Here is a 9,335-nt window from a genome sequence, read left to right as displayed (position 1 = left end):
ATTAATCATAATTTACTTTAGTAAAAAAAAATCTCTAATGAAGTTTGGGAAATCCACTAGTCTATTTGTATGAGTTAAGTATTTAGAATGTAAGGTTGAATCCAAGGTACTTTTAGCAAAATGTTAGTAACTTTTACCAACAACCTATGTACTACCCAATTACAGAGTCGTTCTGTAGTTAACAGTACCTTGCCTGATTTTCTCCTTGTGGAGGAAGTCTTAATATAAACCAGAAAAAAAATTTTTTGATCCTGTAACATTGATGCCATTATTGGCCCGTGGAGATATTTTGCCAGGTTGATCATTATTGTACCTCATAGGATTCACTGTTGGGCAAGAGTGCTGTCTTCCTTAAAACCCCACAACTGATACTGTAATTCTTTGATGACTGGGTATTAAAGAAGATCTTTTTTCAGGCCTGTAGCAGCATGATTTCTCCATGTTCTCCAACCATGTGCAAACATTTAGTAGACTTGAAAACATTAGGTTTCCCTATGGCATCTCTCAAGGTCTTCAGGTTTAGTTATCCTTCCCAGCATGTCTTCTGTACTGTGCTCTCTGAACTCTTTCTCAACTTAAATCTCCCTACCACAGTGTTCTCATTTTTCCTTCATATCTCCTGTGTTCTGTTGCCCCCAAAATGACCTCTTTCTGATTTACTGACTTCTACCTGTGTTCTAATTTCCACACACACATGTAAGACTCAAAGATAGTATCCACATAAGAAAGAAAATTAGAGGTTTGTCTTTCTGCTTCACCTCACTCAAGATGATTAATTCCAGTTCCATGTGTTTACTCGAAAATTGTATACCTTACTTTTAGGGAAGCTGAATATAATCCCAGTGTAAATATACATTTATTTTCAATATCCATTTATCTCTTAATGTATATCCTAGCTATTTCTATTTCCTAAATCTTATGAATAGAGGATCTAGTGTTATTTTTCTTAGCTACTGTATCTATCTTTTTTAAGAAAAATAGGTATGCTTAAGGCCTTCCATATTTAAGAAAAAAAAAGTAAGATCTTTAAAAACAATACATATTGTATCTGGCATCTTGAAAAGCATGCTAAGTTTCAATTTTTATTTCTTTGTTCGTTAAGGACAGTATTTCTCTGTGCAACCCTATCTGTCATTAAATTCACTCTATAAACAGGAAAACCTCACACCCTGCTTGCCTCTGCTTCCAGATTACAGGGATTAAAGTCATGTACTACTAAGCCTAACACTATGCTGAGTTTGAAAATATTATAAGGCACCCTTATGTGCATAATAATTGACAATCTTGATTTAAATGTAAATATAGAAATATCCAAAAAGCTACCAAGATTTAGTTCTAAGAACTCTGAATTTGTAAATGTTGATATGGTTTATTTTTATCTGCTTATCTATATTTATTGATAGATGAAGGTGTAGTTCTGAGAAGGATTGAGAGGGAATCTAGTGAGTTATTTAGGAAAGAAATGAATTTCACAATGATGCAGATAGTCCTCAGAAATGTTTGAGAGCACCATACTGAAAATGAGGACTAAGATGAAGTGCCCTTGTTCTTAGTCACATTTAGTCTTTTTCTCTTTTTTCTTTTTCTTTCTTATTATCCTTTTCTTTTTTTCTTTTATATTGATTTTTCAAGTCAAGGTTTCTTTGGGTAGCCTTGGCTGTCCTAGAACTAGCTCTGTAAATGATGTTGATCAGTACCACATGGCTAAGTCTGTTTTATAGTACTGCACATGGTAATAGATGGTTCTCAGGATAGTTGCAGCGTAACTGTTCTAATCAGTCAACTATGATTACAACATAATAAATAGAAGATGGTTAGATCACTAGAGAATTAAATTATAAAGTTTAACAATTTTAAATTATATTAAAAATAATGTTTGATACATTTTATCCATGATCCAGGTCATTATTGCTATTTAGAGTTTTATTCAGTTTACTTATTTATGGTCTTTGTAAGTGTAGCTTTGCATATTCTTTTATAATCTTATCCTTTTGGTTGGCATTAAGGAAATGATAAAAAGTTTTGAGCCCTTAAATACTATGTTTTAAAAATCAAGCTTGAGTTGATACATTGAAAGTATCCACAGATTGTTTTGAAACTTCACATTTCAAAATTCATGCTGTTTAATTACTGAGTCTGTATATATTTGTTGAGATGGATCCAGGAAGAACGCAGTGTTATGGAAGAGAGATAGTTTTCTGAGTTCAACCTAGTTGCAGGTGCTGCTGTGTGAAAATCAAATATGAACTAAATGGATAATAGCCACAGCATTTCTTCTGATGATGGATACTAGGAAAATTAAGTCAAGTATTTCATCCTCTGGAAACCAGAAATAAAATCTGATTAAATGAAAGAGAGGCAATAAAATAAAAATAAAATAAATAAAATAAAATAAAATAAAATAAAATAAAAAGTCAGGGTTCACTAGATGAATAGGACTGATACACACACACACACACACACACACACACACACATATATATATATATATATATATATATATATATTCCATGTATGTATGAAATACATACATGGAATGTACTAGAGTATCTTATATAGACTGTGATTCAGGTAGTCCAACAATGGCTGTCTACAGACTGAAAGTGCAAGGACCAAGTATTTGTTGAGCCCATGGGGTTAGCTGTTTCACCTGATATTCAGTACACGTTAAAATTAATAAGGGTTCAAAGAATTAGGTTTCAATACCAGTAAAGGAATAAATGTGCCCAAATGGTTGAAGATCACCTGACAAAGACCAAGAGCTTCCTTTTGCAATATCCTTTCTATGGACTCCCACAGTAAGGTGTGGCCTAGATTTAAGGTGTATCTTCCCACTCAAAGGATCCAGATTAAAGTCAAACGATTTAATTAAGAACATCCCCAAGAAGTGTAATTAATTCTAAATGTGGTCAAGTTGGCAACCAAAAATAGTCATCACAGGTACAGAAACAAAGGACTTTGCTGTATGTAGGCTAGCTGATTTGATGCAGGAAAGATACTCTGGCAAAGCCTAATACATGAACTAACACACAGAATTGTAGGTTAGCTCCCAAACAGGAAAAAAGTAATGGATGACAACTTACAAGGACAATAATATTAAATGTCTCTTGTTCTGAAGTTAGTGAACTAGCCAGTTAGTAGCCCAGGAGAATGTCTCTGTGGTTTATACTGATGCAGTGGAGTGATCATCATATTATCCCCTTTTTATGGAAAAAAATCCAGCAGGTACTCTACAAACTGATCTAGCCAGTTGTGTAAAATGAGTATTTATAATTTTGTGAAACAATTTGATTATATATATATTTTTATAGAAGTCATGGAAACAGCACAAGTTTAAAAACTGACCTGGTTTTCAATCTTTAATTACTGAAGGTTGTATTTAATAAAATGATTTGTTTTTTTTACATTTATTATAGTATATGATCTGATAATATACATTTGGGGCCTGTATTCTGACACGGTGGAGGAAGGTGCTAAAGTTTTGACTTGAACAGGTCCTTCAGAGCTCACTTAGACGGGATGCTACAAGTCCTTCGATGCACTTCACCAAGCTAATGGATTATATTTCAGCAGACATCCTTCTGTAAACGGAGATGTTCCAATTGAGTTACGTAAAGTCTTTTCAACTGTAATCACCCATGAGTTACTGAAAATTGAATGAAATTTCCTCTTCCATGTCAAGATCCTCAGCATGAACACAGAATTGAAATCTCTTCATTTGCAAGGGTAACAGTGAGCTGATACTGCAGAAGTGGTGGTGTTTTCACTGTGAGATGAATGATTCAAAACGCTGATTTCTGATTCAGTATAATTTCAGTTGCTAATTTGGTCAGAACTGCCTCATGTTTTTCCCCCCTTTAAGAACTCATCCAGCATTTCCTTGTGCTACAAAGTCTGGGAAGATGGGAGAAAGTAGTTGCTATCACTTTCTCAATGCAAAATGTACAGAAATATAATGTGTGAACAATGACATAGCAAAGTATTGTAATGCTCATCTAGATAGAGGCTATTTCTTTAAAAGCAGAGTAAATTTACAAAAGTATGTTTATCAAGAGGGATGTATAGGAAGCCTTGGGACACAGTACCCACCCTAATGTTGCTAAGGTTGGCAGGAGTATTGTGAAATTGATTTTCCCAACTAGAACTATGAATGGCAACTTGTTCCTGTCTGATCCAAACAATTGCACAACTCATAACTTTTGACAAATTCTTGTGTGATTAAGATGGCCATTGTATATTACATCCCTGAAAGAGAAGTTTGTGATAGAAAATAATAACTCAGGAATCAAAGCAAATTATTGGCACAAAATGTAAAACTGAGATTGGATTCTTTTAAAATAAATGCCTGGAACCAATTGGTTCAATTGATATCTGTTTTTTCTCTTCTCTTTTTGAGGCGTTGTTGTTTTCTTAGACCTTACTTAATATTGCAATACAGTCGGTAGACCTAAAATCACAAGACACCAAAAGAGAAATACCTTTATTGAAATTCTCTAAAATGCTTTGAAGACGATTCTCTCTGATATGCTATTGTCTTATACACATCCTCAACTAACCATGCATCCATGGCTATTATGTAAACAATACTAATTTACTCATAATTAGAAGACTGTAAGCTTATTTCTTTACCAAGTTGAAGGTGGAGCCACCATCGCAGGGTCACAGCATGAGATCAGACAATTTCCATCAAACTTCATATGAGGAAGATCCATAAAACAAACAAATAAACACAAACATATCTTTTGATAGTAACCATTTGCATATGCAAATGGTGTGAATATGACAATTATCTGATGCTCCAAATAAATTTAAGTTTACACATATGTATGCTCACAAAGGGATAATGCATTTTTATTTGTATTTATGTTCTTCAGCATTATTTTGTTAATTATTTGAGATTTCAAAAATATAGTATAAACATAATTATCTTTATAATCCCCACATCCCTAACATCTCCTTAACCCTTGCATTATCTGAAAAGTTGACTGTGTAATTCTTGGCATTTTGTAATTAATTGGAAGAACGAATGGAGAAGAGTTCAAAGTGTTGTGTTACAAATACCTCAGAATGCTGTATATGGAGCTTAATGGAACAGTCTTGTGGGAGTTTGGAAATCCACAATTCTGGAGAAAACATGGAGAATAGGGGCCTGGACCAGATTTCAGAAAAAAAAAAAAAAAAAAACAAAAAAACGCAGGTTATTTCAGGAAATAATCAAGAGGCAAACCACTTCAAAATATAGAAAAATCATAATTCTGCTCATACCATGAAAACCTGAAAATGGTTGAATTAAACTGTAAGTCTAATTTTTTTTGGTGTAGAAATTAAAGGAAAGTTAGGAATCTAAGTAATCGTATGGTAACTAATCGTAGTACTCTCATCAGATCTAAAATGACAGAGGATAAAATATGGAGCATAAACTGAATATATATATATATATATATATATATATATATATATATATATATATATATATTGCATGAAAGACATAACATTGAATGTAAAATGGTAAAGTAAAAATTGTAAAATGAAAGAAGAAAAATGTTTGCAGTTTTGAGGTTACAGATAAAACACACACCAAAGCAACTCTAATTTTTAAAGATATTGGTGTCATTAAAAATACAGAAAATGTGGTACATTTAAACAATGGTGTACTACTCAGCTATTAAAAACAATGAATTTATGAAATTCTTGGGCAAATGGATGTATCTGGAGGATATCATCCTGAGTGAGGTAACCCAATCACAAAAGAATTCACTTGATATGTACTCACTGATAAGTGGATATTAGCCCAGAAACCTAGAACACCCAAAATACAATCCAGAGACTGCCTCACTCAGGGGTCCATCCAATAATCAGCCACCAAACGCAGACACTATTGCATATGCCAGCAAAATTTTGCTGAAAGGACACTGATATAGCTGTCTCTTGTGAGGCTATGCCCGGGCCTAGCAAACACAGAAGTGGATGCTCACAGTCAGCTATTGGATGGAACACAGTGCCCCCAATGGAGGAGCTAGAGAAAGTACCCAAGGAGTTGAAGCGGTCTCCAGCCCTATTGGTGGAACACAGTATGAACTAACCAGTACCCCCACAGCTCGTGTCTCTAGCTACATATGTATCAGAATTCGGCCTAGTCGGCTATCTTTGGGAAGAGAGGCCCCATGGTCTAGCAAACTTTATATGCCACATCACAGGGGAACGCCAGGGCCAAGAATTGGGAGTGAGTGGGTAGGGGAGCAGGGCGGGGGAGGGTATAGGGGACTTTGGGATGGCATTTGAAATGTAAATGAAGAAAATATCTAGTAAAAATCAATGTGGGGGAAAATAAAAATAAACTTAGTGTTGTGAACTGATAAAATAGAAAAGGTGGCCTGAGAGCAAGTCCTCATCCATCAAAAGTTCTGTTTCATGAAAATTTGAAAGAAACAATCCTAATCTCAAAATGCCACCAACATGGTCTTCTATTTAAATACAGCCACCTGGGGAAATGTTTCTCAAGGGTCTGAACAAAAAGAGACCTTGCATTTTATTTCAAGGATGTAGCAGGAACTTTTCCTTAGAAAGAATGAATGAATGATCCCTGTATCATACAAAGAAGCACTGGGTGAGAATGGCTCTGAAAGACAATTTTGTTTGTGAGATAGAAGTACCAGAACCCAAGCCAGTTTTGAAGCATACCTGTACAGAAAGGTCACTTAGTTTTGAATCTACAACGGGTGCTAATGTTGTCTTTCTCCATCAGCTGAGGTTAATTTCACAATCTTTTATGATTGACTACTTATAAATAATAGGTTCACAATACATGAAAGCAAAAAGGAGTCTCTGGGCATATTTGTTACTTAAGTTCTCATAACACTGGGATTCTGTAGAGAGAAAAGTTTACTGAGGGGGGAATAAAATATTGTATAATGACTTTATAAGAGGGAATAGATAAAAATATTTGCATTCATTTACTGTGAGCAAATTTTACCATGTTCAACACAAAAGACTAATAATGGATCTTAACAAAATTGTCTATGTAATAAAGTTTTTAGACATAAAAACACAAGTTCAAAAAGGTCCTGGAGACTTGGGTTAGGTTTCAAGAAGTTACTGATGTCAGACACTCTATGATAATGTATGAGTCGCTGTAAGGATATTTAGAAAAGCCACCACAATAAGGAAAGAAATTAAGGATTAACTGAAAAACCAACCCCAGCATGATTTAGGACATTCACTGAAGAAAGATATGTTCTGTCCAAAGAAAAGTTATTTATGCTACAGGGGGAATAGCTGGAGAGTCAGGGCCATTGGAACATAGATGATTCGAACAAGAGTGGGCTCTGTGTGATGAAACATGAAGCTTTGAGATTAGGAGTTTCCTTCACTTGTTTCCCTTTTGCTGGGATGTGATTTCTTTCTTCTCTAGTCTTCCATTTTGGAGTAGGAGTCCGTTTTGACATGAAGCTTTGGTCACAAGGTTTTTATAAATTGTTCAGACTGTTAAATATTTTTTAAAATTTCTGTAGTTCAAATGTTTTGTCATGAGATGTCTATGAGTGTATGAAGCAAAAAGGATATATAGCTATAAAAAGACAGTGGTATGCTTGCCTATCAAGGTGACAATGACTAGAGTTGTGCTGGCTCATCTAATTCATTTGCTTGACACAATCTGTAATAACATAGAAAGCAAATATTTGTGCATTCTCCCATGTTTTTTCTAGATAAAGTTAACTGACATGGAAAGTTCCACACTATTATTGTTACAATTCCTTTGACTGGTGACCTTGACAGAACAAAAGAAGAAACCAAGTTGATTACCAATGTCTGTCTTTCTCCGATTCATCACTACTGATGAAATGTAGTCAGTTGCCTCAATCTCCTGCTGCCATGTCTTCATTTCAATAATGGACAGGACCGACCTTTCCTTCTTCAAGTTTCATTTATCTGGTATTTTATTATATCAGTGAGAAATATAATTAATAAAAACACCAATAATTTTTCCATAGAGAATTATAAAATTTTTATAATAATGTATGAAATTTCTTTATTAATCATTACAGAAATACAATTCGATATTTACCTTGCTTCTATTATAAAAAAAAACAGAAGACACCAGCTGCCAATTCAAACACAGATCAAACAAAACCATTCAGTCTATTTTCAGAAATAAAAGATACCACAACCATTATGGGAAACAAAATGGAGCTCTATAAAATGATCAAAACTAGATCTACTATATCGCTCTGTAGTCAGAATTTTCTGTATGCCGCTGAATGAAATGATGTATGTATGTTAAGAAGATATTTAAACTATCATGGTTATTGAAACTATCATGGAAATTAAACTATCATGGTTATTGAAACATGATAAAATAAAGTTCAGTTTAACAATTATCATTTAGTCTTTTTAAAAAGAAGAGAATGATTTCCTTGACACAAAATAAATAAGGCTGTTAAGCCAAGAAAGTATTTACATGAGACATTTTGTGATTTTGCTTGTATGTATAAACTTAAGTCCATGGGACAGAAGAAGCCAGGGTTATCATATACTAAAAATCATGCTCTCATTGGTTTATTGTCTTCAATTAGTCTCCAAATCCCAATAATCTAATCAGAATATAATCTGATCAATTGGCAGTACTAACATTTTGCTTTGATTCCCTCTCATTAGTAGAAATTATTCAATACATAAGCCCCTTAGATGACATGTCTGAATAAGTCATGAAACTAGATGAAAGTTACCATCTCATCATACAAATATCTATTAAGATATTATAGAGTTTCATTGATTATACTGGACAACAAAGCCTGTCAAGTATAAATATGGTTTCAAATATATATTTTGACATCATAAAGGTATCTATCCATTTCTATTTTCATAATAATAATTTCCTGGGAACTAAAAATAGAAAATAAAATATTGTTACTTACATAGGTCTTACTTGGTGATATTCTTATAGATATAATTAGGTTGTAAAACTAATTAATTCCAGAATATTAAAAGTAGGAATGGTTTCATAAAAAAATGAAAATCTCATGAATTTTAGAACATAAGGACTTCTCTCCTTTTGGTATTCAATTATATAATATCATTTATTTATTAAAGAAAATTTCTTATCATAGTGCCTAGTGGCAGTTCTACTATCTTGATTGTGATTTGTTCTGATTATATGACAAGAAACATAATTGGCTATTCATCTGTCCCACTCCAAGGAGGAGCATAATTGACTCTATATCATAAAATATCTTCATATGACAGGTCAACTGATTTCATTCTGTTCAACAAAATTGAAAAAATCAACTTATTATTTTTTGATAAATATTAACAACAAGCCTGAGATATTTGAAAAC

At 33.4% G+C, this 9,335-nt stretch overlaps 1 long non-coding RNA gene across 1 annotated transcript; it reads right to left on the bottom strand.

The window, feature by feature from the left end:
* Nucleotides 1–4,181: 4,181 nt before the first annotated feature.
* Nucleotides 4,182–7,923, bottom strand: LOC110311056. The gene is made up of 3 exons (XR_002379900.1): nt 7,804–7,923; nt 5,062–5,149; nt 4,182–4,447 (listed from the first exon to the last, which is right to left on the bottom strand). It is a non-coding gene; the product is annotated as an uncharacterized LOC110311056 (long non-coding RNA).
* Nucleotides 7,924–9,335: the final 1,412 nt, after the last annotated feature.

The sequence above is a fragment of the Mus caroli genome, chromosome 15 (assembly GCF_900094665.2).
Source record: "Mus caroli chromosome 15, CAROLI_EIJ_v1.1, whole genome shotgun sequence".
NCBI lineage: Eukaryota > Metazoa > Chordata > Mammalia > Rodentia > Muridae > Mus > Mus caroli.
The sequence above is the reverse complement of the archived record's forward strand: the minus strand, read 5'-3'. Positions and strand labels throughout refer to the sequence as shown.